The following is a 25,483-nucleotide window of genomic DNA, read 5'->3' as shown; positions in this document are numbered from 1 at the left end:
TGATGTGACAAGTCTCTGCCCTATCCTAGGTGCTTCTCTGTGTAGGGCTCTTCCCACGCCCGCCCCCCTTGGGCAGCCTGGTAGTGCTGGGCAGGTGGGGCATCCTCTGGCTGGATCCTTTGCGGCCGCTGCATTCCACCAGGGCCAGTGCTCCCCCGAGGGCAGTGCTGCCTGTGTTTCTCTCTGAGGAGACACAAAGCACAATGATTAGGAATGGGTGAGCCCTGTAACTGCAGCATCTACTATACTCATGCTCCTTGAGCAACATGGTGTCTACACATTTCCATCAAAGCCGCTTCAGCTAGAGACCCTGCATCAGCCTTGAGTCCTGAGGCCCAGAACCACTAAAGACAGGTCATGCCCCAGAAGCCCTTGGCAATGTGTGCAGGGGACCCTTTAGGATGTGTCCCAGGAGCAAAGCCATGCAGAGAGCACACTGCCAAGGGAACATTTTGAAAGGACACACACCACAGGTCCATTTAGGGAAAGGTAGCCACGGCCAGTTCACACCTGGCCTGGACAGCAAACCTGGTCTGCCCTGATAGTGCCAGCAGTGGCAGCAGCAGCAGGGGCTCGCCGCCTCATCCTCCAGGTGTGTTCACGCTGGACCGTACATCTGAGCTGCCCCAGACAGTGATAGGCAGGAAGTACTGCAGTCATCAAGTCCTGGAATCGGGTTTCTGATTTTGATTTTGGAAGCTCTTACGTTGTTTCCTACCTACCCAAGTGTTCTGCAAACACTGGTCAAGCCTCTTGCTCTTGGGTTTAGCTGTTGATTCCACAGCTGGGTTCCTGCCACAGTCTGAATGCTTGAGACTTTCCTTCTGACCGCCAGAGTCTCACTCAGATAAAGACCACGGGTTCAGAGTTTCTTCGATTTGTAATTTGCTTACTTTACTCTTTTTTGTGAAGATAGCCAAGAAAGATCTGCAAGGACACTGGGGCCAGAGCTTTACTTTAATGGATTTCCCTGGGCTCAGGGTGTTGACAGCATTAGCAAGACCGACTGAGAGGACCCTTCAGGGGACAAATGTGCCCGGGTAGCAGGCTTGCCTGTGGGGTCACAGCCCTCTATGTGGAGTGCCTTGGCTAGGGCTCTCCTCTGCTCCAGCCTGGCAGTGTCTGCCCCGTGGGCTCTAACCAGGGCACGTGTCCCCTGCTTGATTCACAGTGTTGGATCCTCCATTTCATCCCCCCAGCTTTTCCTTTGTCCTGACCGAGAGAGCGCCTTGACCACTCTGTGACTTGGTTGGCTGCATGTTCCACCCGCAGGCTCAAACCCTGGCTGGGGCCTCGCATCTTCCCAGACACTGGGATCAAGGCCGCAGTAAGCCGTGATTGCACCACTGCACTCCAGCCAGGGCAGCAGACTGAGACCCTGTCTCAAAAAATATGTATCTTGTTTATTTTATGTTTTTATTTATTTTTTTGTTTTCTTCATTGTGTTTATTTTATTTTATTTTCTTAGTCTTCTATCGCACACAAAAAATGTATTTTGTTAAGAGGCTGACTTACTTAACTGGCCCAAGTCTAAAGCAACACTGCTTGGTATGCCATGTACCACACTGGAAGAATCCAAAGCTTCTCTTCTCATTGGCACCATCACATCAGGGTTCCTTTGGGCTCAGGGCTGATCCCATGGGTCTCAGCCAGGGAGTGGCCTCCTCAAGAGAGAGCTGAGCAGCAGGCGGTGCAGGACTGGAGCCAGGGCAGGAGTGGGTGCTGGTCCTGCCCACGGCCTCACCACATACTACTGTTTGAGGAGCTGCACACCATCTTCCCATGGCTGGTAGAGAGCATTTTCAGCAGCCTAGATGGTGTCCTTATTGGCTGGAACCTCCGCTGCTTACAGGGGCACGTGGATCCTGTGGAGTACAGCATCGTGATGGAGTTTCTCAATCCTGGGTAGATAGGTTTGTCACCTGAGAGAGGCTGAGTGCTTTCTCATGGTGATTCCACCTTTAAATCACTCTCTTGATTTCTTAAGAAACAATCAAAGCAAGATAATTTGCAGTTTATTTGCCCTGTTTTTGTTTGTTTGGTCAATTTCATGTTCAGTGGCCCAATGATGAAGTTGGTTTATAAGCTTCAAGCTGAAGACTATAAGTTTGACTTTCCCATCTCCTTCCTGCCTGTAAGTAAACCACAGTGGTGGGAGTGGTGCTCGGGACAGTGGACACTGCACAGCCCTGTGGTGATGGGCAGTCTCCTCCAGTCCTCCAAGGACAAATTGAGGAGTTATTTGCTCTGGGGGTGGAGAGACAAAGGAGATGGGTTGCTACCCTTGCTGTCTGCAGCTTTTTATGAGATGGTAGGAGAAGTTCTAAGCAAAGACTCTTGCACAGGCACTGCTCAGATACAGGGCACTGTCCCCACAGGTGGGTTCTGTGTGTGGGTCTTTTCCCCAGCAGCCTTCCCAAAGGGCTGCTGTGCATGGGGCACCACGTATCAGGCACTATGTTCCAGCACCTGCCCACAGCCTCGCTGCATCTCTCTGCAGGGGTCCTGTGAAGGCGTCCATCCAGGACTGCATGCTCCCTGACAGTCCCCTGTACCACAACAAGGTCCAGTTCCCCCTCACTGGGGACCTTGGCCTGAATCTAGTCCTGAGTATCCTTTGGTGGCCCTGAGGTAGCGAGGCTGTGGATGGCCCAGCACTTGACACTTGGTGGGTAGCCCAGCAACCCTGTGTGTTTGCCCCTGAGGCTGCTGTCAGATCTGTTGGAGTATTACATATTCTCCTTTGTCTTGAGCCTCATCACTCAAAAGGTAGGGAAGAGATGCCTCCTGCTGGGAGGGGTGGGGCCGTGGCCCTGGGCTTCCCTGGACTTGCCAGTGCTTGGTGGCCAGGCAGTGCCCAGAGCCCACGCTAACAAATAGCTTGGTTCTCCAGCCACTCCCTGTGTCCCTCCAGGTCTGTACTTCAGATGGGCCTACTTCATCTTGGTGGACAGGTACCTGTTGTGGTTCCTGCCCACTGAAGGCAATGTGCCCCCAACACTCTTCTCCAGCCCAGGGAAGCCAGACGCTCACCAGCTCCCAGGTAAAGCTGCCCTCATTGTTATGAGCAGGTCTTGATGGGGAGGCTCTGGCCAAGGAGCCTGTTGTGCCAGTCCAAACAGGCTGAGCCTGATGCCGGACTGCACAGGTGGGGAGTGTGAACCAAGGGCTCCCATGTCTGGCTGTGCTGGGGCCTCAGTGGGCCCTAATCCAGGGCCTCCTGGCTGACTTCCCAGGAGAACCTCTTGCTCCAGCAGCAGCTGCCTGTGCACCTCTGACCCTCCTCAATCTCTCTGGCCTATCGGCTTCCCAGGGAAGCTGCATGCAGGTCCCTTCCTGGAGATGCTGGCCCATCCCAAATCTGCTGGCATGTGCAAACCAGGCCGAACCTCTACCTATAATTCACACATGTGAACAGTTGCCCCAGAGAGTGGCAGGGAGAAAGGGAGTGGCAGGGAGGAGACGCTGCCCAGGTGGCGGCAGTGATCAGTGACCCTGAAATGTTGCTGATCCTGTGGAGGACTTGGAGGTGAGGCGGATTCACATCCTCTCAGATGCACAATTCAGCTGCCAAGTGGTTTTTTTTATGCCTGTTTTTTTTTTTTTTTTTTTTGCCTATTTTAACATTTTGGGTCTTTTTACTTTTTTCTTTTAGAAATTGTATCTATAATATAAATTAAATATAATAAGTATATTTTATATATATATATATTTTGAGATGGAGTCTCACTCTGTCGCCTAGCCTGGAGTGCGATGGCACGATCTTGGCTCACTGCAACCTCAGTCTCCCAGGTTCAAGCAATTCTCCCACCTCAGCCTCCTGAGTAGCTGAGATTACAGGCATGTGCCACCACCCTCAGCTAATTTTTGTATTTTTAGTAGAGACAGGGTTTCACCATGTTGGCCAGGCTAGTCTTGAACTCCTGACCTCAACTGATCTGCCCGCCTCGGCCTCCTGAAGTGCTGGGATTATAGGTGTGAGCCAGTGAGCCACTGCGCCCTGGCCTTTTTTTTTTTTTTCTGAGACAGGATCTAGCTTGGTCACCTTGATCTAGTTTGGCTGAATGAAGTGCAGTACAATGTCGACCTCCTGAGCTCAAGCGATCCTTCTACTTCAGCATCCCAAGTAGCTGATACTATAGGCATGCTGCACCCCCACACCCAGCTTTTACTTTTTGTAAGATGTGTCTAGTTAAGTTGCCCAGGCTGGTCTAGAATTGATGTGCTCAAGTGATCCTCCTGCCTCAGCCTCCCAAAATGCAGGGGTTACGGGCATGAGCCACCACACTCAGCCATTATGTTTGTTTTTTGGTATATTTTGGAGACAGGGTCTTGCTCTCTTTCCCAGGCTGGAGTGCAGGGGCAAAATCTCAGCTCACTGCAACCTCCGCCTCAGGTTCAAGTGATTCTCCTGGCTCAGCCTCCTGAGTAGCTGGGACTACAGGCACCTGTCACCACCCCCAGCTAATTTTTGTATTTTTAATGGAGATGGGGTTTCACCATGTTGGCCAGGCTGGTCTTGAACTCCTGACCTCAAGTGATCTGCCCACTTCAGCCTCCCAAAGTGCTGGAATTATAGGCTTGAGCCACTGCGCCTGGCCTAGCCATTAATTTTTTTAAAGACAGGATCTTACTCTGTCACACACAACAGGAGTGCAGTGGCACAATCATCACTGAAGCCATTCTCTCACCTCAGTGACAACGGGCTATCACCACAGCCAGCTAACTTAAAAAAAACAAAAATTTTTTTTCTGTAGAGATGTAGGAGGGGGCCTCACTGTGTTGCCTAAGCTGGTCTTGAACTCCTGGCCTCAGCAATTCTCCTGCCTCAGCTTCCCAAGTAGCTGGGATTACAGGTGCAAGCCACCACAACTAGCTAACTTTTTATTTTGAAATAATTTCAGGCTTACAGAAAAGTTTCCACAGATAATAAAAAGAAATTTCAGATGAAGCATGATGGCTCATGCCTGTAATCTCAACACTTTGGGAAGCCAAGGCGGGAAGATTGCTTGAGACCAAGAATTCGAGATCAGCATGGGCAACATAGGGAGACCTCGTTCCTACAAAAAATAAAATTAGCCAAGCGTGGTGATGCACAATTATGCTCGCAGCTACTCAGGAGACTGAGGTGGGAGGATCACTTGTGCCCAGGAGTTCAAGGTTACAGTGAGCTATGACTGTGCCACTGCACTCTAGCCTGCGTTAACAGAATAAGACCTTGTCTCAGGGAAAAAACAAAAAACAAAAGACACTTTCATAGACCCTTCACCCAGATTTCCAAATTGCTAACACTTTGCTGCATCTGTTTTATCCCATCTCTATTGTATGTGTTTTTCTTCCCTAAGCCAATATGAGTAAGCTACAGGATATGACACCCCTTGACCTCTTAATATTTCAGTGTATTTCCTAGAAGTGAATGCATTATCCTATATATTCACAGTGCTTATAACCACATCAGGAAGTTAGTATTGCTGCTACGCCACACCTAGTCATCAGAGCCCACTCGGGGTTCATTATCAGCTACCCAATTCATGCCCATTACCCAACTAGGGTCCAACACAGCCTTACCAACTGTGTGCAGTGATGTTTCTAGTCCCCTTCAGTCAGAATGGTCCCTCGGCCTTTCTGTCTTCCCTGATCTTGATCCCTCCAAAGCATGTGGCCGCCCTTTGGGCTGTCTGATATTTGCTGGGGCTGGCCTGGGGCCGCCCCTTGGGCTATCTGATATCAGCTTGGGCTTTGTTGGCAGTAGCACTGCAGTGGGACATCTGGTCCTTGCCAAGTATCTCATCAAGAGGGCTGCAGTGCCCCTTTGCCCCATGCTGGTGATGTTAGCTTTATCACTGGGCAGAAAGGGTGTCAGGCAAGGTTTGCCCCCTATAGAATAAGTACTTTGTGCCCAGATTAAATAGTAATGAAGCCAGGCATGATGGCTCATGCCTGTAATCCCAGCACTTTGGGAGGCCAAGGTAGGGGATCACTGGAGTTCAGGAGTCAGAGACCAGCCCGGACAACATAGCAAAACCCCATCTCTACCCAAAATTTACATCAGGCATGGTGGCATGCACCCATAATCCCAGTTACTTGGAAGGCTGAGGTGGGAGGATCACTTTCACCCTGGAGGCAAAGGTGGCAGTGAGTCAAGATCGTGCCACCGTACTCCAGCCTGGGCTACAGAGCAAGACCTTATCTCAAAAAAAAAAAAATTAGTAATGAGTAATAGAGGCTTTGTTTCTATTAAAAAGAAAAACATTAGTCAGGCATGGTGGTGTGCACCTGTGGTCCCAGCTACTTGGGAGGCCTAAGTCTAGGCAGTTGAGGTTGCAGTGAGCTGTGATTGCATCATTGCACTCCAGCCTGGGCAGCAGAATGAGGCCCTGTCTCAGAAAAAAAAAAAAAAAACATTTTATTTTGAGACAGGGTCTCATTCTCTCACCCAGGCTGGTCTCAAATGCCTGGTCTCAAGAAATCCTCCTGCCTTGGTCTCCCAAAGTGCTGAGATTACAGGTGTGAGCCCCCATGCCTGACCTCAGTGTTGATTCTGGACCAAATCAGCTCTTAATAGGGCGGTTGCCAAATGGTGGTTCTCTAACTTCATACCTCCTACATTGATTAGTGGATCTGTGGTCACTCTGTGGTAAGGAAGACTTCTCTCTTTGCTATTTATTTATTGAGGGATATCAGTGTGGATCATGGGCTTGGGGGGAGCATTGTGCTACTGAACAAATTGTAATGGGTCCCTACTGCCATTGATTTTGATGTCCAGATTGCCCCTAGCTAGGCCAGTGGGAGCCTGCAACTTGGACCTGTTTCTGTGTCTCCCTCAGGACACCAGCCATGCCCTTTGCTTCCTACAGCCTCCACCACACTAGCCTCCTGCAGCAAAACATCTCTCATCAGACCTCTGTGAATGCAGACCCCACCTCTCACGAGATCTGGAGGTCAGAAAGTCTGCTCCAGGTGAGAGCTGAGCTGGTCTCAGCTTCTGTTTCAAAAGAAACTGTTCAGCCAGTGGGCGCAGTGGCTCACACCTGTAATCCCAGCACTTTGGGAGGCTGAGGCGGGTGGATCACCTGAGGTCAGGAGTTTGAGACCAGCCTGTCCAACATGGGAAAACCTTATCTCTACTAAAAATACAAAAATTAGCCAGGCTTGCTGGCAGCCGCCTGTAGTCCCAGCTACTCAGGAGGCTGAGACAGGAGAATTGCTTGAACCGGGAGACAGAGGCTGCAGTGAGCTGAGATTGCACCACTGCACTCTAGCTTGGGTGACAGAGCTAGACTCCATCTCAAAAAAAAAAAAAAAAAGAAAAAAAAAAAAGAAAAGAAACTGTTCAGCCACTTTCTGCTATGTGCAGGAGCATCTGAGGCGGCCTCTCAGCCCGGGGCTGATTCTAAATTGGTGGTATTTTCCTGCTATGACATTTAGAAAACATGAAAATAAATCTGCCCACCCATCTAGCCCCACCCGTCTAGCTTATATGTCATTGGTGTTTTCCATCCCAGGATCCCCTGTCCATAGGAGTTGTTTCATCTTGCCCGTGGTGGATGTAATTGTTGCAGAGTGTTTTGGTTTCCATCTCCCTTGTTGCTGATGTTTCCTGTGATTACCACCATGTGGGTATTAAGCCCTGTCCCACTAGCATTTTTATGACACTGCATGGTGAGTGTCTGTGCAGCCTCCACAAGCCTTCAACTGATTCAGAGGATGCGAGTAGTGGGTGACAGAGTCCCCTGTCTGACCAGAGGGGCTCCAGCCTCTCAGGATGGTATGGGCTGGCTCGCTTCCTGAGTGCTGGCCGTCTCTCAGGTCCTGGCTGTGTCTTCTCGGCACACCTCAGAGATTCAGCAGGTGCTGCTTCTGACACTGGATCCTAGGGCTGACCTGGTAGTCTCAGCCTCACTGTTCACAGCCTGGCATGTAGATAACATAGGATTCTTTCTCCCACCTTGTACATAACTCCTAGTATGTGGGGTGCTGTGTTTTTTGAAGCCTCCATGCCGTTTCACAGCTTCCTCCAGGGGTGGAATGGTAGGAACCATCACTCCTGTTCAGAGGGGACCATGGTGCCCAGATGGCTCTTGGGTGTGTGGACTGTGGGCTGTGCTGGCCGTGAAGTGGGCAGGAGACCATGACACAAGCTTACAGGACAGAACTGGAGGGTTCTGTTGTTTTCCAGACCAAAGCATTATTATTATTATTATTTTAGATGGAGTCTCTGTCACCCAGGCTGGAGTGCAATGGTGAGATCTTGGCTCACTGCAACCTCCACCTGGGTTCAAGTAATTCTCCTGCCTCAGCCTCCTGAGTAGCTGGGATTATAGGCACCCGCTGCTGTTGTGGGAAGTCAGCGACCCCGAACGGAGGGACCGGCTGAAGACATGGCAGAAAAACATAAATTGTGAAGATTTCATGGACATTTATTAGTTCCCCAAATTAATACTTTTATAATTTCTTACGCCTGTCTTTACTGCAGTCTCTGAACACAAATTGTGAAGATATCATGGACATTTATCACTTCCCCAATCAATACTCTTATAATTTCCTATGCCTGTCTTTAATCTGTTAATCCTATCATCTTCGTAAGCTGAGGATGTATGTCGCCGCAGGATCCTGCGATGATTGCATTATCTGCACAAATTGTTTGTAGAGCATGTGTGTTTGAACAATGTGAAATCTGGGCATCTAAAATGAACAGGATGGCTGTGATTTTCAGGGAACAAGGGAGATAACCATTGGGCATGACTGCCTGAGGGGCCGGACAGAACAGTCATATTTCTCTTCTTACAAAAGCAAATAGGAGAAATATCGCTGGATTCTTTTTCTCAGCAAGCAACAGCCCTGAGAAAGAGAATGCATTCCTAGGCGGAGGTCGCTAAAATGGCCGCTCTGGGAGTGTCTATCTTATACGGTTGTAGATAAGGGATGAAATAGGCCCCAGTCTCCTGTAGCGCCCCCAGGCTTATTAGGATTAGGAAATTCCTGCCTAGTAAATTTTAGTCAGACCGGTTGTCTGCTCTCAAACCCTGTCTCCTGATAAGATGTTATCAATGACAATGCGTGCCCAGTGGGACATGAAACTTCATCAGCAATTCTAATTTCACTCTGGTCCTGTGATCTCACTCTGCCCCCATCTGCCTTGTGATATTTTATTGCCCTTGAAGCATGTGATCTCTGTGACCCACACCCTATTTGTACACTCCCTCCCCTTTTGAAATCCGTAATAAAAACTTGCTGGTTTTGCAGCTGAGGGGGCACTTCATGGAACCTGCTGACATATGATGTCTCCCCCAGACACCCAGCTTTAAAATTTCTCTTTTGTACTCTTTCCCTTTATTTCTCAGACCGTCCAACACTTAGGGAAAATAGAAAAGAACCTATGTTGAAATATTGGGGGCTGTTTCCCCCAATACGCTGCCATGCCCAGCTAATTTTTGCATTTTTAGTAGAGATAGGGTTTCACCATGTTGCTCCAGGCTGATCTCGAACTCCTAACCTCAGGCAATCCACCTGCCTCAGCCTCTCAAAGTGCTGGGATTATAGGTGTGAGCCACCACACCTGGTTTTTTTTGCTTTTTAAGAAAAAAATTTAATTTTAAAATATACATAACATAAAATGTACTGTCTTACCCATTTCCAAGTGTACAGTCAGTAGTGTTAAGTATATTCACGTTGCTGTGCAACCCATCTCCAGAATGCTTTTCACCTTGCAAAACTGAAACTGAATCGGCCCGGCCATGGGGACCTCACATCTGTAATCCTAGCACTTTGGGAGGCCAAGGAGGGAAGGATTGCTCAAGGCCAGAAGTTTGAGTCCAGCCTGGCCAACATAGTGAGACCCCATCTCTTTTAACAACAAAAAAGAAACCGAACCATTAAACTATTCCCCACCCAGCCCCTGGCAACCACTATTCTGCTTTCTGTTTCTATGGATTTGACTCCTAGATCTCATATCTAGAGTATTTACGTACAGCAACACAGTACTTATTTGTGTGACTAGCATGCTTCACTCAGCGTAATGGACTCAAGATTAATCCATGTTACAGATTATGTCAGAATGTCCTTCCTTTTTAAGGCGGAATAGTGTTCCATTGTGTGGATGTACCACTTTACGTGTATCCATTCATCTCCCAGTGGACACTTGACTTGCTTCTGTTTTTCTTTTTTTGTTTGAGACAGGGTCTCACTCTGTTGCCCAGGCCAGGGTGCAGTGGCACAATCTCAGCTCAAACTACTGGGAACAAGTGATCCTCCCACCTCAGACTCCCAAGTAGCTGGGACAATAGGTGTGTCCTACCACACCCAGTTCAGTTTTGTGTTTTTTGTAGAGACAGGTTTTCACTATGTTGGCCACGCTGATCTTGAACTCCTGGCCTCAAGTGATCTACCTGCCGCAGCCTCTCAAAGTGCTGGGATGACAGGCGTCAGCCACCACATCTGCTGGTTGCCTTTCTACTCTATCAGTAGTATCTTTTGACACTCAAGAGTGATTTTGATGAAGCCTGCTTGTCTATTTTTCTTTTGTTGCCTGTGCTTTGGGCATCATATCTAATTAATCATTGCCAAATCCAGTGTCATGAAGCTTTCTCCCATGTTTTCTTCTCAGAGTTTATGGTTTTAGTTCTTATCCTTGGGCTGCTTACTGACTTTTAGTTTTTGGTGATGGTGTGAAGGAAGGGCCCAGCTTTACTGTTCTGCATGTGGCTATTCTGTGCTCCCAGCTCTCTTGTTGGAGACACTGTCCTTTCCCCACTGAATGGTCTTGGCACCATTGTTGAGAATAATTTGACTAGTGAATGCTTTTTTGCAGGTTTTTGTTGAAATGTGGCTTCACCAGTATTCCTTGGGGATGTGACAAAAAATGCAGTCCCCTCACGACAAGGTATGTTTCCACTGTTTTTCTTCCCACCTCCTGCTTCTGACCCTGCTCAGCCTGCTGCTTCCTATCCTGAGTGAGATTGCACAGGCTGGATGGTGGGAATAGAGACTCACCACCCACCCCTCACTCAGAAGCCAAACAAGAGGTGGGCATAGTTCTCTCATACCGGGTGGGGGGCAGGAGGCGTTGCACCCTGACGTGTAGACACTTGAGGCCTGGACTCTCCAGAGCCCCCTCCCTGGCAGGGGAACAGATAAGGCTGTGGTGCTCTTGTTCTGGGTGTGGGGGAGCTGTGATGTCTCTGGGAGCCATGTTCTCATCTGCCTCCTTGACCATCAGCAGTGACTTTGTGTTTTCCCATGAAGTGGTTGCCTGGGGCATATGCCTGACCACCATGGTGACCTGGAGCCTCCTTTTCCTGTTCCCCCCTACTCCCCCACCTCCTCCAGAGCATGAACAAGCAGTCTTTCTCATGGTGGGTGGGGCCTGGCACCTGCCTGCATGCGGCCTGGCCTGCCTTCTCTCCCTCTGCCTCACCTCTCCCTCTTCCCTCTCTGGGGAGCATGCTACTCACAGATGCATGGAGGTGGCGGAGGCCCTGGGTCGCTCCTGCTGTGGCTGTCCATGGAGCTAACATCCCCCTGGACTGGTCAGAGTGAGAATGCGGTAGATCCCCAGTCGGTCACCCTCCATGGAGCAGCTTGACTCATGCACATCTGCGACCCTGCCTGAGGTGGCATCAGCCACATAGTCTGGTGCCCACAGTGTCTGCATCAGTGTGCTTTGGAGACTTTGGCTTTGTCACTGACAAAATTCTTGAGGGCTTCCTCCAGAATAAAGGCTCTGTGGGTGACAGAGTTAAACTTCAGAACAGCATCCTGTGACTTTTCCTCTGGGAAAGCTCAGGGAAGAGCTGTGGATCTGCTTCTGCCACAGTCTCTGCAGCCAGTTCTATGGCCCCAGGCTTTGCAGTGTGGAGGCTGTCTCAGAGCATAGGGTCCCCCAAATCCTCACCCTCAGCATCACATGGGAGAATGGAGAAAAGCTGAGGACCCCATCTTGGGCCTCCTGAGTCACAAAGAGCCTACAGTGCCCTTCGTGCTTCCAGAGTCAACTAGCTTCATGTGCCTGGCCAGTGCCTGGTGGCCTGGTTGCTCCCATGGCCCGTTCCTCCCATGGGGCTCTGGGATGCTCACTTAGTGCTCCTGCATGTGGTTCTGGCCTAGCAGAGGCAGGAGCTGCTACATTGCATTGTGTTCCTGCTGCTCCTTGTGCCTTCTGAGTGAGTGGAAACACACCTACTTTCAAAGGCCAGCCAGAAAGGCTCCTCTGGGCTGTCACCTGTGAAGATTGTGTCCTCACGGGCCAGAGGGAAAAGCAAGTGCCTTTCCCTTCTTCCCCACATTCACTTACTCTTGGCCAGACCTTGGGATGGGTGTGCCCTGCTCAGAATGACTTGCAGTGGCGGGACCAAGTACTCAGAGATGATCCACTCTTTGCCTCTTCCAATTGAGGTGAAAAAACATGAGAAAACTCAGTGGGTGGGAGCCAGAGAAAGGCAACTATGGACGTCTGTGTCCTCTAAGGCCCCTTGCCACTTGCCCAGGCCTGTGCTGCACCTGCCATACAGAAATCCCTGCCCATCCCTACTAGCCTTTATTTCCAGATGCAGGAAGTGAGGCTCCTGGGGTCATTCTCCTCACCCTGGTTGTGTCCAGGGTGTGTGCTTACTCCCCGGTGGTCCCGTGGGCAGTAAGGATGGCCACAGTGCTGCAGGCCACTGTGTTCCTGCAAGCAAGGAGACACCACACTGGGGAACTGTATGTCAGATTCCTGCCCAAGCCCCAGGTGTGGCACAGAGGAAGACTGTGGAGAGCAACACCTCCCTGCCCTGCTCTTTCCCACCCTGCTCTGCGTGTCTTGATGTCTAGCAGGTGTGTTCTGATCTCTCCTGATGTGGACCCCAGTGGAGGCACTGCTTCGACAGGAAGCATGGTGCTGCCAGGGCAGGATGTGCGCCAGGCTGCCTCTGGCTGCGCTAGGCTGAAAGGGTGCTTTGGAAGGCCACGGTGCTGTGGGGCGTGTAGGTTGGAGGGTCCTGGCTGGGAGCCAGCTAAGCCTCAGGTTCCTGCTACCTCTGGGTTTGTGTGGTTCTGGCCAGATCCTCGGGGGCTCCTGCCCTTGGAAACCCACCATTATCTGGAGAGTGAGAGTTCCTGGTGCTGTAGGAGAGGATGCTTCTAGAGTCAGAACTGATGTGCACACCACCTCAGCTGACCTCCAGACTGTAAGGGTGGAGGGCAGAGCCTGGTGCCCTGAGGGACATGTGCTCGTCCTTAGTTCTCAGAGAGCCACTCACGGAGGGGACATTGGGTTTTAGACACATAGGAATTGATCATGTCTTATACCAGTTTGGTAAATTTCTCAAGACAACCCAGGGAAATCGTCAATTACACGTGTCTTTTCTGGGCAGAGTCCACCTCCTGGACATGCTCCACTGGTTCTTTTCTGAGCCTCAGGATCTTGAGGTCTTGGTGGCTGGCAGCATGTCCCACTGAGGGCCCTAGGCTCTTGAGGAGCTCTGATGTGCACGTGACATGGTGTGGCCTGAGTCACAGGGGAGAGTGGTCCCATCTGGAAGGGCAGTGAGTTGGGCCCTTACAATGAGCTGGAGAGGTCTTTAGGCCCCAGCAACATTGAGTGGCCACCCAGGTGACCTGGAGGGTCTGTCTGCCCAGGCCTCCAAGGCTGATGAGTGTGTGGCCACAGCCCTGGCCTGACTGTGGAGGGTGGGTGCTGCAACTGACCTGTGGCTGCTGGGACTGTTTGGATTGTCACTGACTGTGGTGTTTTCTCCTCCTCACTTCTGGCCTCATTCTCATTGTGCTCTCTCTCCACTTTGCCCTCCCATGTCTGGTCCCATCTCTCCCCTTCCCCACCCCAACCTCTTGTTCTCTGCTGTTCTGTCTCTTCCAGCTTCTGTTGGTTGTCTCAGCTGGAGATTCTGCACTACTGTCTCCAGCACCCTCCACAGCCCCACCCAACTTAGCCTCCAGGCTCTTCACAGCCTACCAAGTACTGGCTGTGGTCCTTAGTTCCTTTCCCCCACCCAGAGTGCATGTCCACATCTGGCAAAGCAAGGGGTCAGCCGCAGGTGACTGAAGAGTTTAGTTCCAGGCAGAATGAAACCCCTGTTGTTGGTGAGGTGGGGGTCAGCCTCCAGCCTGGCCTGGCCCCTGGCGTTGCAGAGTAGCCTGGTGTGGGCGGGGGTGTGACTATGAGGCAGAATGAGGTGTATGGCCCGGCTGGCCAGGCTCCCAGCCAGTGGAAGTGTCACAAGCTCTCTGGTGTTGGGGGCCCCGTGCCTGGCCCTGGTTTGAAGAGCTGGAGTTGTCAGGCCTCTGCAGTGACCAGGTTCACCCCCACTCTGCAGGGTTTGGCACTTGGGAAGATACAGAGGCCTGGGACTCCCGGGTGGTGTGGTTTCTGTCTTCTTCAGAAGTGTCTTGTCACGCAGCCTGGAGGTGCTGTGACCCAGAGCCTGTGAGGCAGGGGGATAGGAAGAACCTGGGGCTTGACCCTATAGCCCACAGAAGCTGTCAGTCCTTGACAGCCCAGCCATGGCCCGGCCTTCACCTGGGGAGCTCTGGCCACTCATACAACCTCCAGAGATGGATGAGTGTAAGCGGTGACCTCATAGAGGTTGTGGCTGTCTAGACAGAAATGACAAGTGTGTGGAGGGATTTGGGGTCAGTGGAGTTCAGACCTGTAGGGGACTTCAAGGATGGCAGAGTTAATGAATCTGTGACAGTGGGGGGAGATGAGCTGTGCTCGCAGCCAGGGGTCTGTCCCGTTCACCTGGAAAGGAGCACATGAGTGAACGGGAATTTGAGCACAAGATGAGAAAACGTGTTGGGCCCCGAGTGCTGGTGGGCTGGGATGGCAGTCACAGCACATGGGGGTGCCCCATTCTGCAGGACCCACTGCAGAGCAGGGACTAGAGGGCTTGGGCCAGGTGGGGAGGGCAGTGTCCAGGAACCATCTGGCAAACCCTATGATGGGAGGGGAGACTAGTGAGGCCCACACGGAGTGAGGTGAGGTACTATAAGGCTGGGCCCAGTGGGAAACATGTGGCTTTGAGGACACATCCTTAAGAAGCAAGCAGGTGCAACTGTCACCAGGGACTCCATGTGGGAACATGGCCCAGGAGGGCTGCAAAGCTGGGGGAGAAGTTTGGCTTAGCAAACCTGTTGGAAAATAGTGAGAGGGTTCCATGTGACTGCTGGGGGCAGGGGCAGTGAGCCCTCCAGACTCTTTGGAAGGGCCAGGTGAGATGGGGTGAGTGCACCAGTGGGGGAAGGTGGGTTTCCAGTTCCCTGAGCCGTAAGGAGGATGTCATGACTCAGGATCCCAGGTCAGGATCAGAGGGAGGGCTGGGGCTGAGACTGGAGGAGAAGGACCCTGGACCCCCCCTGCTGGTGCCCTTCTAGTCGGGCAGTATAGGTACAGGTATTATATCTCATACTTTTCTCCTTTCTTGTTTTTTGAGATGGAGTCACCCTCTGTTGTCCAGGCTGGAGTGCAGTGACATGATCTTGGCTTACTGCAGCCTCCACCTCCTGGGTTCAAGCAGTTAACCTGCCTTAGCCTCCTTAGTAGCTGGGATCACATGTGCATGCCAGCATGCCTGGCTAATTTTTGTATTTTTAGTAGAGATGGGGTTTCACCATGTTGGCCAGACTGGTCTCAAACTCCTGACCTCAAGTGATCTGCCTGCCTCAGCCTCCCAAAGTGCTGGGATTACAGGCATGAGCCACCATGCCTAGGCCTTCCTTCCAAAACAACTCAAATTTATTGCCCAAAGGCCTAACAGTACAGATAAATACAAGTAAATAGCTGGGCACAGTGGCCCACGCCTGTAATCCCAGCACTTTGGGAGGGGTAGGCAGGCAGATTGCTTGAGCTCAGGAGTTTGAGACTAGCCTGGGCAACATGACAAGACCCCCGTGTCTCCAAAAAATAATACAAAAATTAACCAGGTGTGGTGGTGTGTACCTGTGGTCCCAGGTACTCAGAAGGCTGAGGTGGAAGGATCCCTTGAGCCCAGGAGGCAGAGGCTATGGTGAGCTGAGATCACGCTACTGCGTTCCAGCCTGGGAGACAGAGTGAGAGCTTGTCTCAAGAAAGAAAAAAATAGCCCTCACCCCATAACTCGATCCTCAGACTCAGCCACTATCTGTGGGGTGTCACCTGGACCTGTGGGACATTTTCCTGATGGATACTTGAGTGGATTTTGATATGGGCAGCGGCCCCTGTGGGGTCTGCAGCATCCCAGGATATACCTGGAGGCCATGCCCTGCACCAGCCTCAGCAGCACAGATGTGTGGAGGCCCAAAGGGCTGGGGGGCAAGCATGGAGAGGCGAGCATGTCCACTCAGACTCGGGGTCCTGCCCTCAGTGCCCCCATTCCCATGCCCTCATCCACTTGATGCTTTGACCTGTCCTCCCAATGCTGAGCAACCAGAGGAAGCCCACAGCCAGCAAAAAGACTTTCCTCTCAGGTTAGGTCTCCAGGATCCTGCTTGTGTTGCAAATCAAAAGTCTGGCTTAACTTGACCGTGCTCTTGTCTTGGGGGCCTTCCTGACCACAGGTCCATGGGCAACAGAGGAAGTGATGCCTGGAGCTTCTCCTGGGCTGAGCCCTCATCTGGCTGTGTCCAGGATGTAGAGGAGGTGGAAGAAATTAGGGAGGAAAGCAAAGCCATGGGGTTCTTACTTTCTGAACAGGGTTTTACTGTGTCACCCAGGCTGGAGTGCAGTGACATGATCCCAGCTTACCACACCCTTGAACTCCTGGGCTCAAGTGATCCTCCCACCCCTGCCTCCCGAGTCACTACGGCTATAGGTGTGCACCACCACACCCAGCTGACTTTTAAAAATCTTTCATGGAGACGGGGTCTCCCTGTGTTGCCCAGGCTAATCTCAAACTCCCGGCCTTAGGGATCTTCCTGCCTCAGCCTCCCAAAGTGCTGGAATTCCAGGTCTGAGGCACCACACCTGGGTTCCATGTGCTTTCTGTACACACTTGGGAGGCCGGTGGGAGACTCTAGATCCAGAGTTTGGGGGTGACACGGGCCTTCTCCTGCCCTGAGGATCAAGCAGTGCCCAAGGGCACAGTCTGGTAAACCCTATCCTGCGCCACTCACTGTGGGTGCGCAGCAGTAGGCAGGTGAGGGGTCAGGGCTGGGAGTCCCCCTGCAGATGTGTCTGTCCTAGAGAGCCCTGCCCAGCGTGGGCTGTGTGGTTGCTGGGCCAAGTGCTTCCCTACCACGAGCTGGTTGCAGTTTAGACCAAGCAGTGCAAGGTAGATGTGCTGGGTGCCAGGCACAGTGGTGTCCCAGGACACAGTGGCCCCACTCCCGGCCTGGCTCGTGCCTCTGGTGGGGAAGTAAAGCAAATGGCCTAGGGCAGGATGTGGTCAGACCTGGAGGCCAAGTGCTGTGGTTGCCACAGCCCTTCCCATCCCTGACCCTTCCTCCTCCACCTAGCAGTGGTTCAGGCCCACTGGGGAGCACGTGCTGGTGGTGTGCCTGCTGCGGAAGCACCTGCAGGCATTTGCCAACAGCCTGAAGCCTGAAGCCAGAGCAGGCCTCGCTCTCCTCCCACTCCCACTCCACCAGCCGCCTGGAGGAGTTGAAATGGTGGCCCTTGCAGCTTCCGCAGCTGCTGTCTCCTTCTCTTACCCCTCCTCAGGTGTCGCCCACAGGGACCTCACCCCAGGGCATGGTGGGGGGCAGGGTTAGGGGAGTCCCTTCCTGCTCACAGAGCATGTGAGGCCTCTGGAGAGCTAGACAGGTGCTTTTACACCCTGTCCAGGTGGCCCAGCGAGGCTGCCAGCTGATCTCTGGCTCCCAGAGCCTGTCTCCAGACTGGCCAGAGAGGCCCCACCGTGCTGCCATCTCTTGCTCCCCGCCCACCCCTGTCTGGAGAAGGGCTGGGATGACCCTGACTCCCAGGCCCACCAGGGCCAGCAGAGTGGGCTATTTGCGTGGGACTGAGGTGAGGTGTGTGCAGGAGATGCACTGGCTCGCCCGCCTGCGTGCTGTGTGTTCTTGGGATGTTCCCTGACCTCTCTGAACCTTGGTTTCTTCCTCTGAGGAATTGGGCTAAGGCCAGCTCTTACCTCTCGGAGGTGCATGGTGCTCTCCCCCAGCAGATCCAACCCTTGTTGATGAGCTCTGGACTCATCTATGAGCAGGGCCTCCTTACCGGGTAAGCAGCAGGTGACCCACCCTATTCCCTGCAGGGCCGCTGTCCCAAGATTCGTCCAGCAGAAACTCTACCTCTTCCTGCAGCATTGCTTTGGCCACTGCCCACTGGCTGCATCATTCAGAGCTGTACTGGCTCCGTCACACGTGTGCCTGTGTCTTGTGTACCCTAATGAGGGAGGTCCGCTGGGGTGGATGAGGAGGAGAACAAGTGTAGTCGTGAGGCCTTGGAGAGGAGGGGGCCCTTGGAGAGGAGGGAGCTCGTGGAAAGGAGGGGACCCTTGGAGGGCCACATGGTTCTGTTTCAGTTTCCAAAGCCAACCCTCAGGTACAGGAAACCCCTGCCCTGTCCCACCTGTGTGGTGCCAGGCAGGTTCCTACCCTTACCCGACCAGGGAGCACTGGGCCCCCTGGGCTGGGAAAGCCCACCCATGGCCCTGGCTTCTGAAGGGCCAGCAAGAGAGCCAAACCTCACAGGGCTGTGTGAGTCTCTCTTGCGCCCTCTGGGGGACGTGGGAAGAGCCACTCCCACCCAGCTGCTGCCTGGGACCTGGACTCCAGAGTAATGAAGGATTTGGCCCCCAGCCACTGGGCCCTCAGCTCACATCTCCTCCCACAGGTCCTGGAAATGTGGCTGAGCTACCTGCAGCCATGGCGGTATGTGCCTGACAAGCAGGCTCCAGGCAGCGACTCCCAGTCCCGGTGTGCACTGGAGAAATGGTGAGCCTCGGCCCCTCTCCTCACAGCCATGCCACTGGCTCCCCAAAATTGATGTTGCTCCAGTGGTTGGAGGCCAAGCCAGCGGCCTGTGCTGGAGTCAGCCTGGCCCTGGCCCCGGTGGCCTCCTGGGTTCCTCTCCCAGGCCCTGCTTTGTGGAGCACAGACCAGCCCTTCCTAGGCTCCACTTTGCCAGACCTAGAATTGGTATCTTATGGAAGCAGTGGGTGACCCATCCTGCCCTGTCCCCTCTCCCTTCTGGCCCAGACATATGTTCAGTGACTCCCAAACTATCCCTTGAGCCTCACCAGCACAGAGCAGAGCAGTGGCTGCCTTCCCCTCATCCCCTGCTTGATCCTTATGTCCATCTCAGACCAGTGTGTGGAGAGCCCCCTGGCTGCTCCTTCCTGTTGTGGCTGGGCTTTGGCCCCCACGAACACCAACGGCTCCTACCCAGCCAACGACCTGGACAAGATGGGGCGGGACAGTGTCCAGAAGACAGACAAGTACCTGGAGGCGGCCCTGGAGTACCTGCACCAGATATTCCCAGTACAAACTATGGGGCCTGCCCCACAGCCATCAGCGTCCCCTTCTTCAAAGGATCCACTCCCCCTCACTCAGCCTGTGGTCAGCCCAAGTACCAGTTCCAGGCCCCATGAGATGGAGCCAGTGTTGTGGGAGGCAGGCCCAGACTGAGTGTCAAGTCTGTGTCCCCTTGTTGCCACTGTTAAGAGGCCGGCGGGGTGAAGACCAGTCCCCACCCTTCTCCTTGATGCTGAGGGCAGAGGCGCTTCTTTCTGGCAACTCAGTGAAGCACAGCTCACACAATTCACACTTGCCTTGGGCACCACCCAGGATGAGAATGAAAAGCAGCAGCTCCTCGACTGCACCGTGGGTGAGGATGGACTCATCCTCATGCCGCTGGGTCAGTACCAGGTGAGAGGCCCCTGTCCCAGAGGTGCGTGGGCTGGGTCCTGACCTGTCCCCAGCTCCTTCCTCCCCCATGAGCATATGCAGCTCCGCTCCTCTGAGTTGTGTACAGGCCATTTTCTGACCTGTCCCTGTGGCCTGGGTTTCTAGATCATCAATGCACTGTGAAGGTTTGACATTGAGTACCAGGGGACCCAGAGCTGCAGTCCATCTGGAGCTACGAGATTACCAGCTTGATCTGTGTGCTCTTCCAGTGGTCGTCTGCCATCAACCACAGAGTGAGTGGGCAGGAGGGTCAAAGGGGGGTCAACCTGGCCTCTTCAGAGAGGGTTCTCCATGCTCCTGCCCAAGGTGGCCTGTGGGGGTGGGGCGCTGCTGTCCTGAGGCCTGTGGTGCCACCACCCCACGCCCCCCTACCTTTGTCTGTGCATCATTTTGCAGGCCAGATGGCAGTCAGCTCTGTGTTCCTGGGACGACTTCCTTGGCAGCTTCTGTCTCTTATCATTTCATGAGCCTGTGCTGGCCAGCAGGCACCTGCTAAGCCTCATGGGCAGAGGCAGGCAGCCGGCCATGCCCATGGCCCCAGGCTCAGCCTGTGCCTCCTGGGTAGCTACCAGATTCCGCTTTGGCTGCTGCTGGCCTTCTTTGAGGCCTCTCTGTTCTGAGTTGGGCCCTCCCTGCCACTGCTGCTTGCCCTGGTCTATGTCCTCTATGCTTCAGCTGTGAGGCTGCTGAGTGGAGAAGCTGCAGCAGCCCTGATGGTGTTGGCCACTGTCTTCAGAGAAGGCTGGGGGGATCTGCTATACAGCCCCACCCTTGGGCTTGGGAGGTGATGGGAGCACACCCCCCAATGACCCTGCCCCCACACCTGCAAAAGCCCACCACACTTCAGCACTGTGTGCTCATCTGCCAGCTGTGAAATGTCAGAGTGAAATGTCAACATCTTGCAGGCCCAAGAGGTGAGGCCCTGGGTGGTGGGGATGGCCCTGGGCAGCCTGGCGCTGCCGTGGGCCCCACCATGCTGATGTCCCTGTCTTTCAGCTGCAGTAACTCAAGTCCCTCCTGCAAAAGGGCCAGAGGCCCCGGTGGCCCCAGAGGTGGCTGGGTCTAGCTCTCCCAGGTGAGTGTCTGGTCACCCCCACCTCATCCCTGGGGCATGTTTGGGGCTCACTGCTGACTATTCCTTCACCGAGGGACCAGGAAACCATGCAGTTCCCCAAGGTCTCCACCAAGAGTCTCTCCAAGAAATGGCGAGTCCCACTGGCATGGGGACAGGGGCAGCCCTGCAGCCTGGGCCCCAGGGAGGGAGTGGGGAAGGAGGGGTGGCAGCGCAGAAGCAGAGCAGGCCGTGGCCTCACTGGGTCCCGGTGAGGGCCATACAGGCCCTACTCCCAGCACACTCCAGTCCTGGGGATGCTCAAGGTGACAGTCCCTCTACCCGCCTCCAGCCTACTTCTGAGCCCCACGCCTGTGGCAGCACGTGCCACCCTGCCTGCACTGTGCGGACCCTGAAGAACAACTTTGCCAAGCAGCAGAAGAGGCTGCAGGCACTGCAGAACTGGCACCTGCCCCGCTCGGTGCTTTGAGCCACCTGCATCTGTGTCCGCAACCGGTCAGTGCCAAGCACACGTACCTGCAGCTGGAGACTGGCTCTCTACAGCATTTCCTAATAATTACACTACTTTTCAACCCAGCTAAATTCCAAGATAAATGACACTCAATATAGAAAAAGTACTTGATCTCCAAACTGACAAACTATTTATGTTCTAGTATTTTGCTATTTGGTATTTACACAAAAGCACATGATGAAGTTAAGTATTGCCCTACCTTTTGAAGACTGAAAATAAAGCTTTTCCTTTCCTAGTCGTGTGCCTTGTTCCTCACTGGCTATCAGGCGTTTCTTCCCAGCCCCTGGCCCCTAGCCCAGCCCCTGCTGCCTTCAGGGACAGGGGAGGGCTTTCCTGGTCCCCTAGCTGGGCTGGAGCTGCCGTCCAAACACACGATCACCCTGGGTCTCCTGCTCAGACTGCATGCTCCTGGCCGCAAGACGCTGTCCTCTCCCGCCATGACACAATACCGCTGACAGGCCTCAGAAGTCCATCTCCAGAGTGCCATGGCCACACCTGCACCACCCCTCCCACCACAGCACAGCTGTGTCCATTGTCTGGAAGTGGCCAGCTCAGTGCCACCCTCACCCGGCAGCACAGTCCTCCCAGGCCCATAGCCCCACTTCCTTGGCATTAATCTCAGCCTCTTCCTGCTTCAGGAAGCAGGAAGTTTGCCAGGAAGCTGGAGAAGGAACCAGGCCAAGGAATGGGACATTATGTCAGAAAAGGAGAGCTGAGGTCAGGGCTGACCAGGGCCAGACTGCACAGTGCTGGCCCCAAGACTGATAGCATCCTGACAGGACGGCAGGCCCAGGTTCATGGAGAAGGGTACACAGTGACAACTCCTGATGAACACAGGAATAATGAATTTATGATAACAATCACAAATGATGGGGTAGTGCACATAAAAAGGGGGGGACCTCTTATCACCAGAGGGCTGCAGGCCGTTGCCCAAGAGTGGCAGGCAGCATAGGGAGGCGCTCACTGCATGGCCCCGCCAGCCCTCAGGTCCCCTCTCAATGGGTGGTGCCGTGCATGGTATTCTGAGGATGCAGGTCCTGAGGGCCTTGCTCTTCATCCTTCACAGTGAGAACATGGTCCTCATGCGAGCAGTACAGGTGTGCCTGCAGCAGGATCCTTGATGCCCCTGTGCCCTGGGTGCCCCACAGTGCTCAGCAGGAATGCTGCGAGGGCTGAGGCCCAGCTGGTGGTGGGAAGCCGGCAGCGCCCACAAGCCAGCCCTCCCTCTGACGCAGCCTGTGTCCTGGACTGGGGCTTCCCTGGGGGGTGCCCCACTTGGCCAAAGCAGCTCAGCTTGAACCCAAAACTGTGACTAGAGAATCACATGTGTTTTAAGGATTTCCTATCCTCTGTGTTCTCCTATAGAAATGAGTAGGGGTGTGTCGAGCACACACACGACACTCTAACACCCCCCTGAGTGCACCCTCACGCAGCTGAGATGGACTGGGACCATGGATAGGCTGCAGCAAGAGCAGCCCAAGGATCTGGATTCCTGGAAGAAGTCACAGGGAGGGCCTTCTGTAAGAAGATGGCCAATGCCCCGCAGACAGCCTGTTCCGCTTCACAGGGAGGGCTTCTCTAAGAAGATGGCCAATGCCCCGCAGACAGCCTGTTCTGCTGCTTCTGTCCCAGTTCCGTACAAGTGTGGGATTTTGTTAATCAGGAACTGGGCAGCCTCAGCAGTGCCCCCTACTCAAGGAAATCATGCTGTCCTGACCTGGCCATCAAGGAAGGACAGACCTGTCATCCATCACTTTTACTGGTTCCATTAAAAATATGTATGTAATAGGTTGGCTGAGATACAATTCACCCATTTAAAGCATGACATTCAGTGGTTGTTGGTACTACACTGAGTTGTGCAGCATTATCAAAATCAATTTCAGAACAATTTCTTTTCTTTTTCTTTTTTTATTTTTGAGATGGAGTCTCCCTCTGTCACCCAGGCTAGAGGGCAGTGGCATAATCTCAGCTCACTGCAAACTCTGCCTCCCAGGTTCAAGCGATTCTCCTGCCTCAGCCTCCTGAGTAGCTGGACTACAGATGTGCACCAGGACACCTAATTTTTATACTTTTAGTAGAGGTGGAGTTTCACTATATTGTCCAGACTGGTCTCAAACTCCTGACCTCAAGCAATCCACCTGCCTAGGCCTCCCAAAGTGCTGGAATTACAGACGTGAGCCACCATGCTCAGTCCGATTTTAGAACATTTTCATCACTCCAAATGAAAACTCCATTTCCCCCCACAGCACCCTTGGCCCTTGACAATCACTAATCAACTTTCTATCTGTAGTAGGCTAAATAACAGTCCATAAAGACATCAGGTCCTATTCCCTGAAACCTGTAAATGTTACCTTATTTGGGAAAAGGTTCTTTGCAGATGTGAAGTTACAGATCTTGAGATGGAGGGTTATCCTGGGTAATGCAGGTGGGCCCTAAGTGCAATTGCATGTATCCTCATAAGAGGGAGGCAGAAATTCACACACATAGAGGAGAAAACGATGTGAAGATGGAACACAGAGAGTATTTATTTACTTTGTGATGCTGGCCTTGAAGACTGGAGTGATACAGCCACAAGCCAAGGAGTACCAGCAGCGACCAGAAGCTGAAAGATGTGAGGAACAGGTTCCTCTCCTATAGCCTCCCTGCTGCCACTGTGATTTTTGCCCATGGTACTGACTTTGACCTTCTGGTCTTCAGAATTGTGAGAAATTAAATTTCTGTTCTTTTAACTACCACCAAGTTTGTAGTAACTTGTTATAGCAGTCACAGGAAACATATAAATTTTGTTACCAGGAGTGGGGTGCCTAAAAACGTGGCAGTGGTTTTGCAATTGGATAATGAGGGCAAAGGTAGAATTGTGAGAAGATGATAGAAAAGGCCTAGGTTGCCTTCAACAGGCTGTTAGTAGAAATGTGGATGTTTAAGACTCTGTCACCCCAGACTCTGCTTTAAGGAAATGAGGAATTTGATGCAGAAAGTCTGTATTATCTTCAAGAATACATACACTATCATAAACAGAATGTTGGTAAACACATGAACATTAAAGGTGATGCTAAGGGCACAGAGCAAACAAGGAACATGTTACTGGAAACTAGACCAAAGATGATTTTTTTAATATAATGGCAAAAATTTAGTTAGAATGTGTCCTATAGCTGTTTGGAAGGCAGAATCATAAGCAATGAGCTTGCACATTTAGCTGAGCAGACTTCCAATCAAAGCATTCAAGACTCAGCTTGGTTTCTTTTTCCTGCTTATAGTAAATGCAAGAGGAAAGAGATAAATTTAGGGTATAATAAAAAATATAAAGAATTTAAAAGTACAAAAAATAGATAAACTGAGGGAAGAACTGTTGTGCTAAAAGGAACCTAGACTTGATGATTTCGGAAATTCTCAGACTATTTAGATTGGAAAAAACCAAAATGCTAAAACCAGGAGATTCACTGTTAGGAAAGCGTGTTCTGTAGAGAATGCCAAGGGTATGGCATGTCTTGCAAATTTCCCTACTGCCAAAGAGATTATACCTGGGACTCATGAATCTCCTCAATCATCTCACAGAAGTGAGGAAGAGAGAAGAAATTACCAAGGAAAGATCTGTGGAGAAACCTCATCTAATGCCATGAATTCCATCATACATGCAGACATTCCACAAGGATTTCAGAATGTTCTACCAGCATAAACACTGCCAGCTTGGACTAGAAAGTTTAGGGACTAGAAAAAATCAAAGGCCTCCCAAAATTTTAGAAGCAGGAAATAGGCTGATAAAACTACTCAACCTCAAACATGTGCTGCCCTTTAAGAAAAGGAAAGATGACCATGAGGGCAGAACCATGGGATCAGAAGCCAAAGCCATGGATCCAGAGACAGAGCCTCCAACTTTATGATTTTATGGCAGCCATGGGAAACTAATACTCTCTCTCTACAGATCTACCTATTCTTTGGACTTTTTTTGTTTTTGTTTTTAGATGGAGTCTTGCTGTTTCCAGGCAAGTGATCTCAGTGCAGTGGTGTGATCTCAACTCACTGCAACCTCTGCCTCCGGAGTTCCAGTGATTATTTTGCCT

The 25,483-nt window shown here is 52.3% G+C and overlaps 1 pseudogene; it reads left to right on the top strand.

The window, feature by feature from the left end:
* Positions 1–515: 515 nt before the first annotated feature.
* Positions 516–20,627, top strand: LOC100986878 (sphingomyelin phosphodiesterase 4-like; annotated as a pseudogene).
* Positions 20,628–25,483: the final 4,856 nt, after the last annotated feature.

The sequence above is a fragment of the Pan paniscus genome, chromosome 14 (genome assembly GCF_029289425.2).
Source record: "Pan paniscus chromosome 14, NHGRI_mPanPan1-v2.0_pri, whole genome shotgun sequence".
NCBI lineage: Eukaryota > Metazoa > Chordata > Mammalia > Primates > Hominidae > Pan > Pan paniscus.
This window is presented reverse-complemented; position numbering and strand designations above follow the sequence as displayed.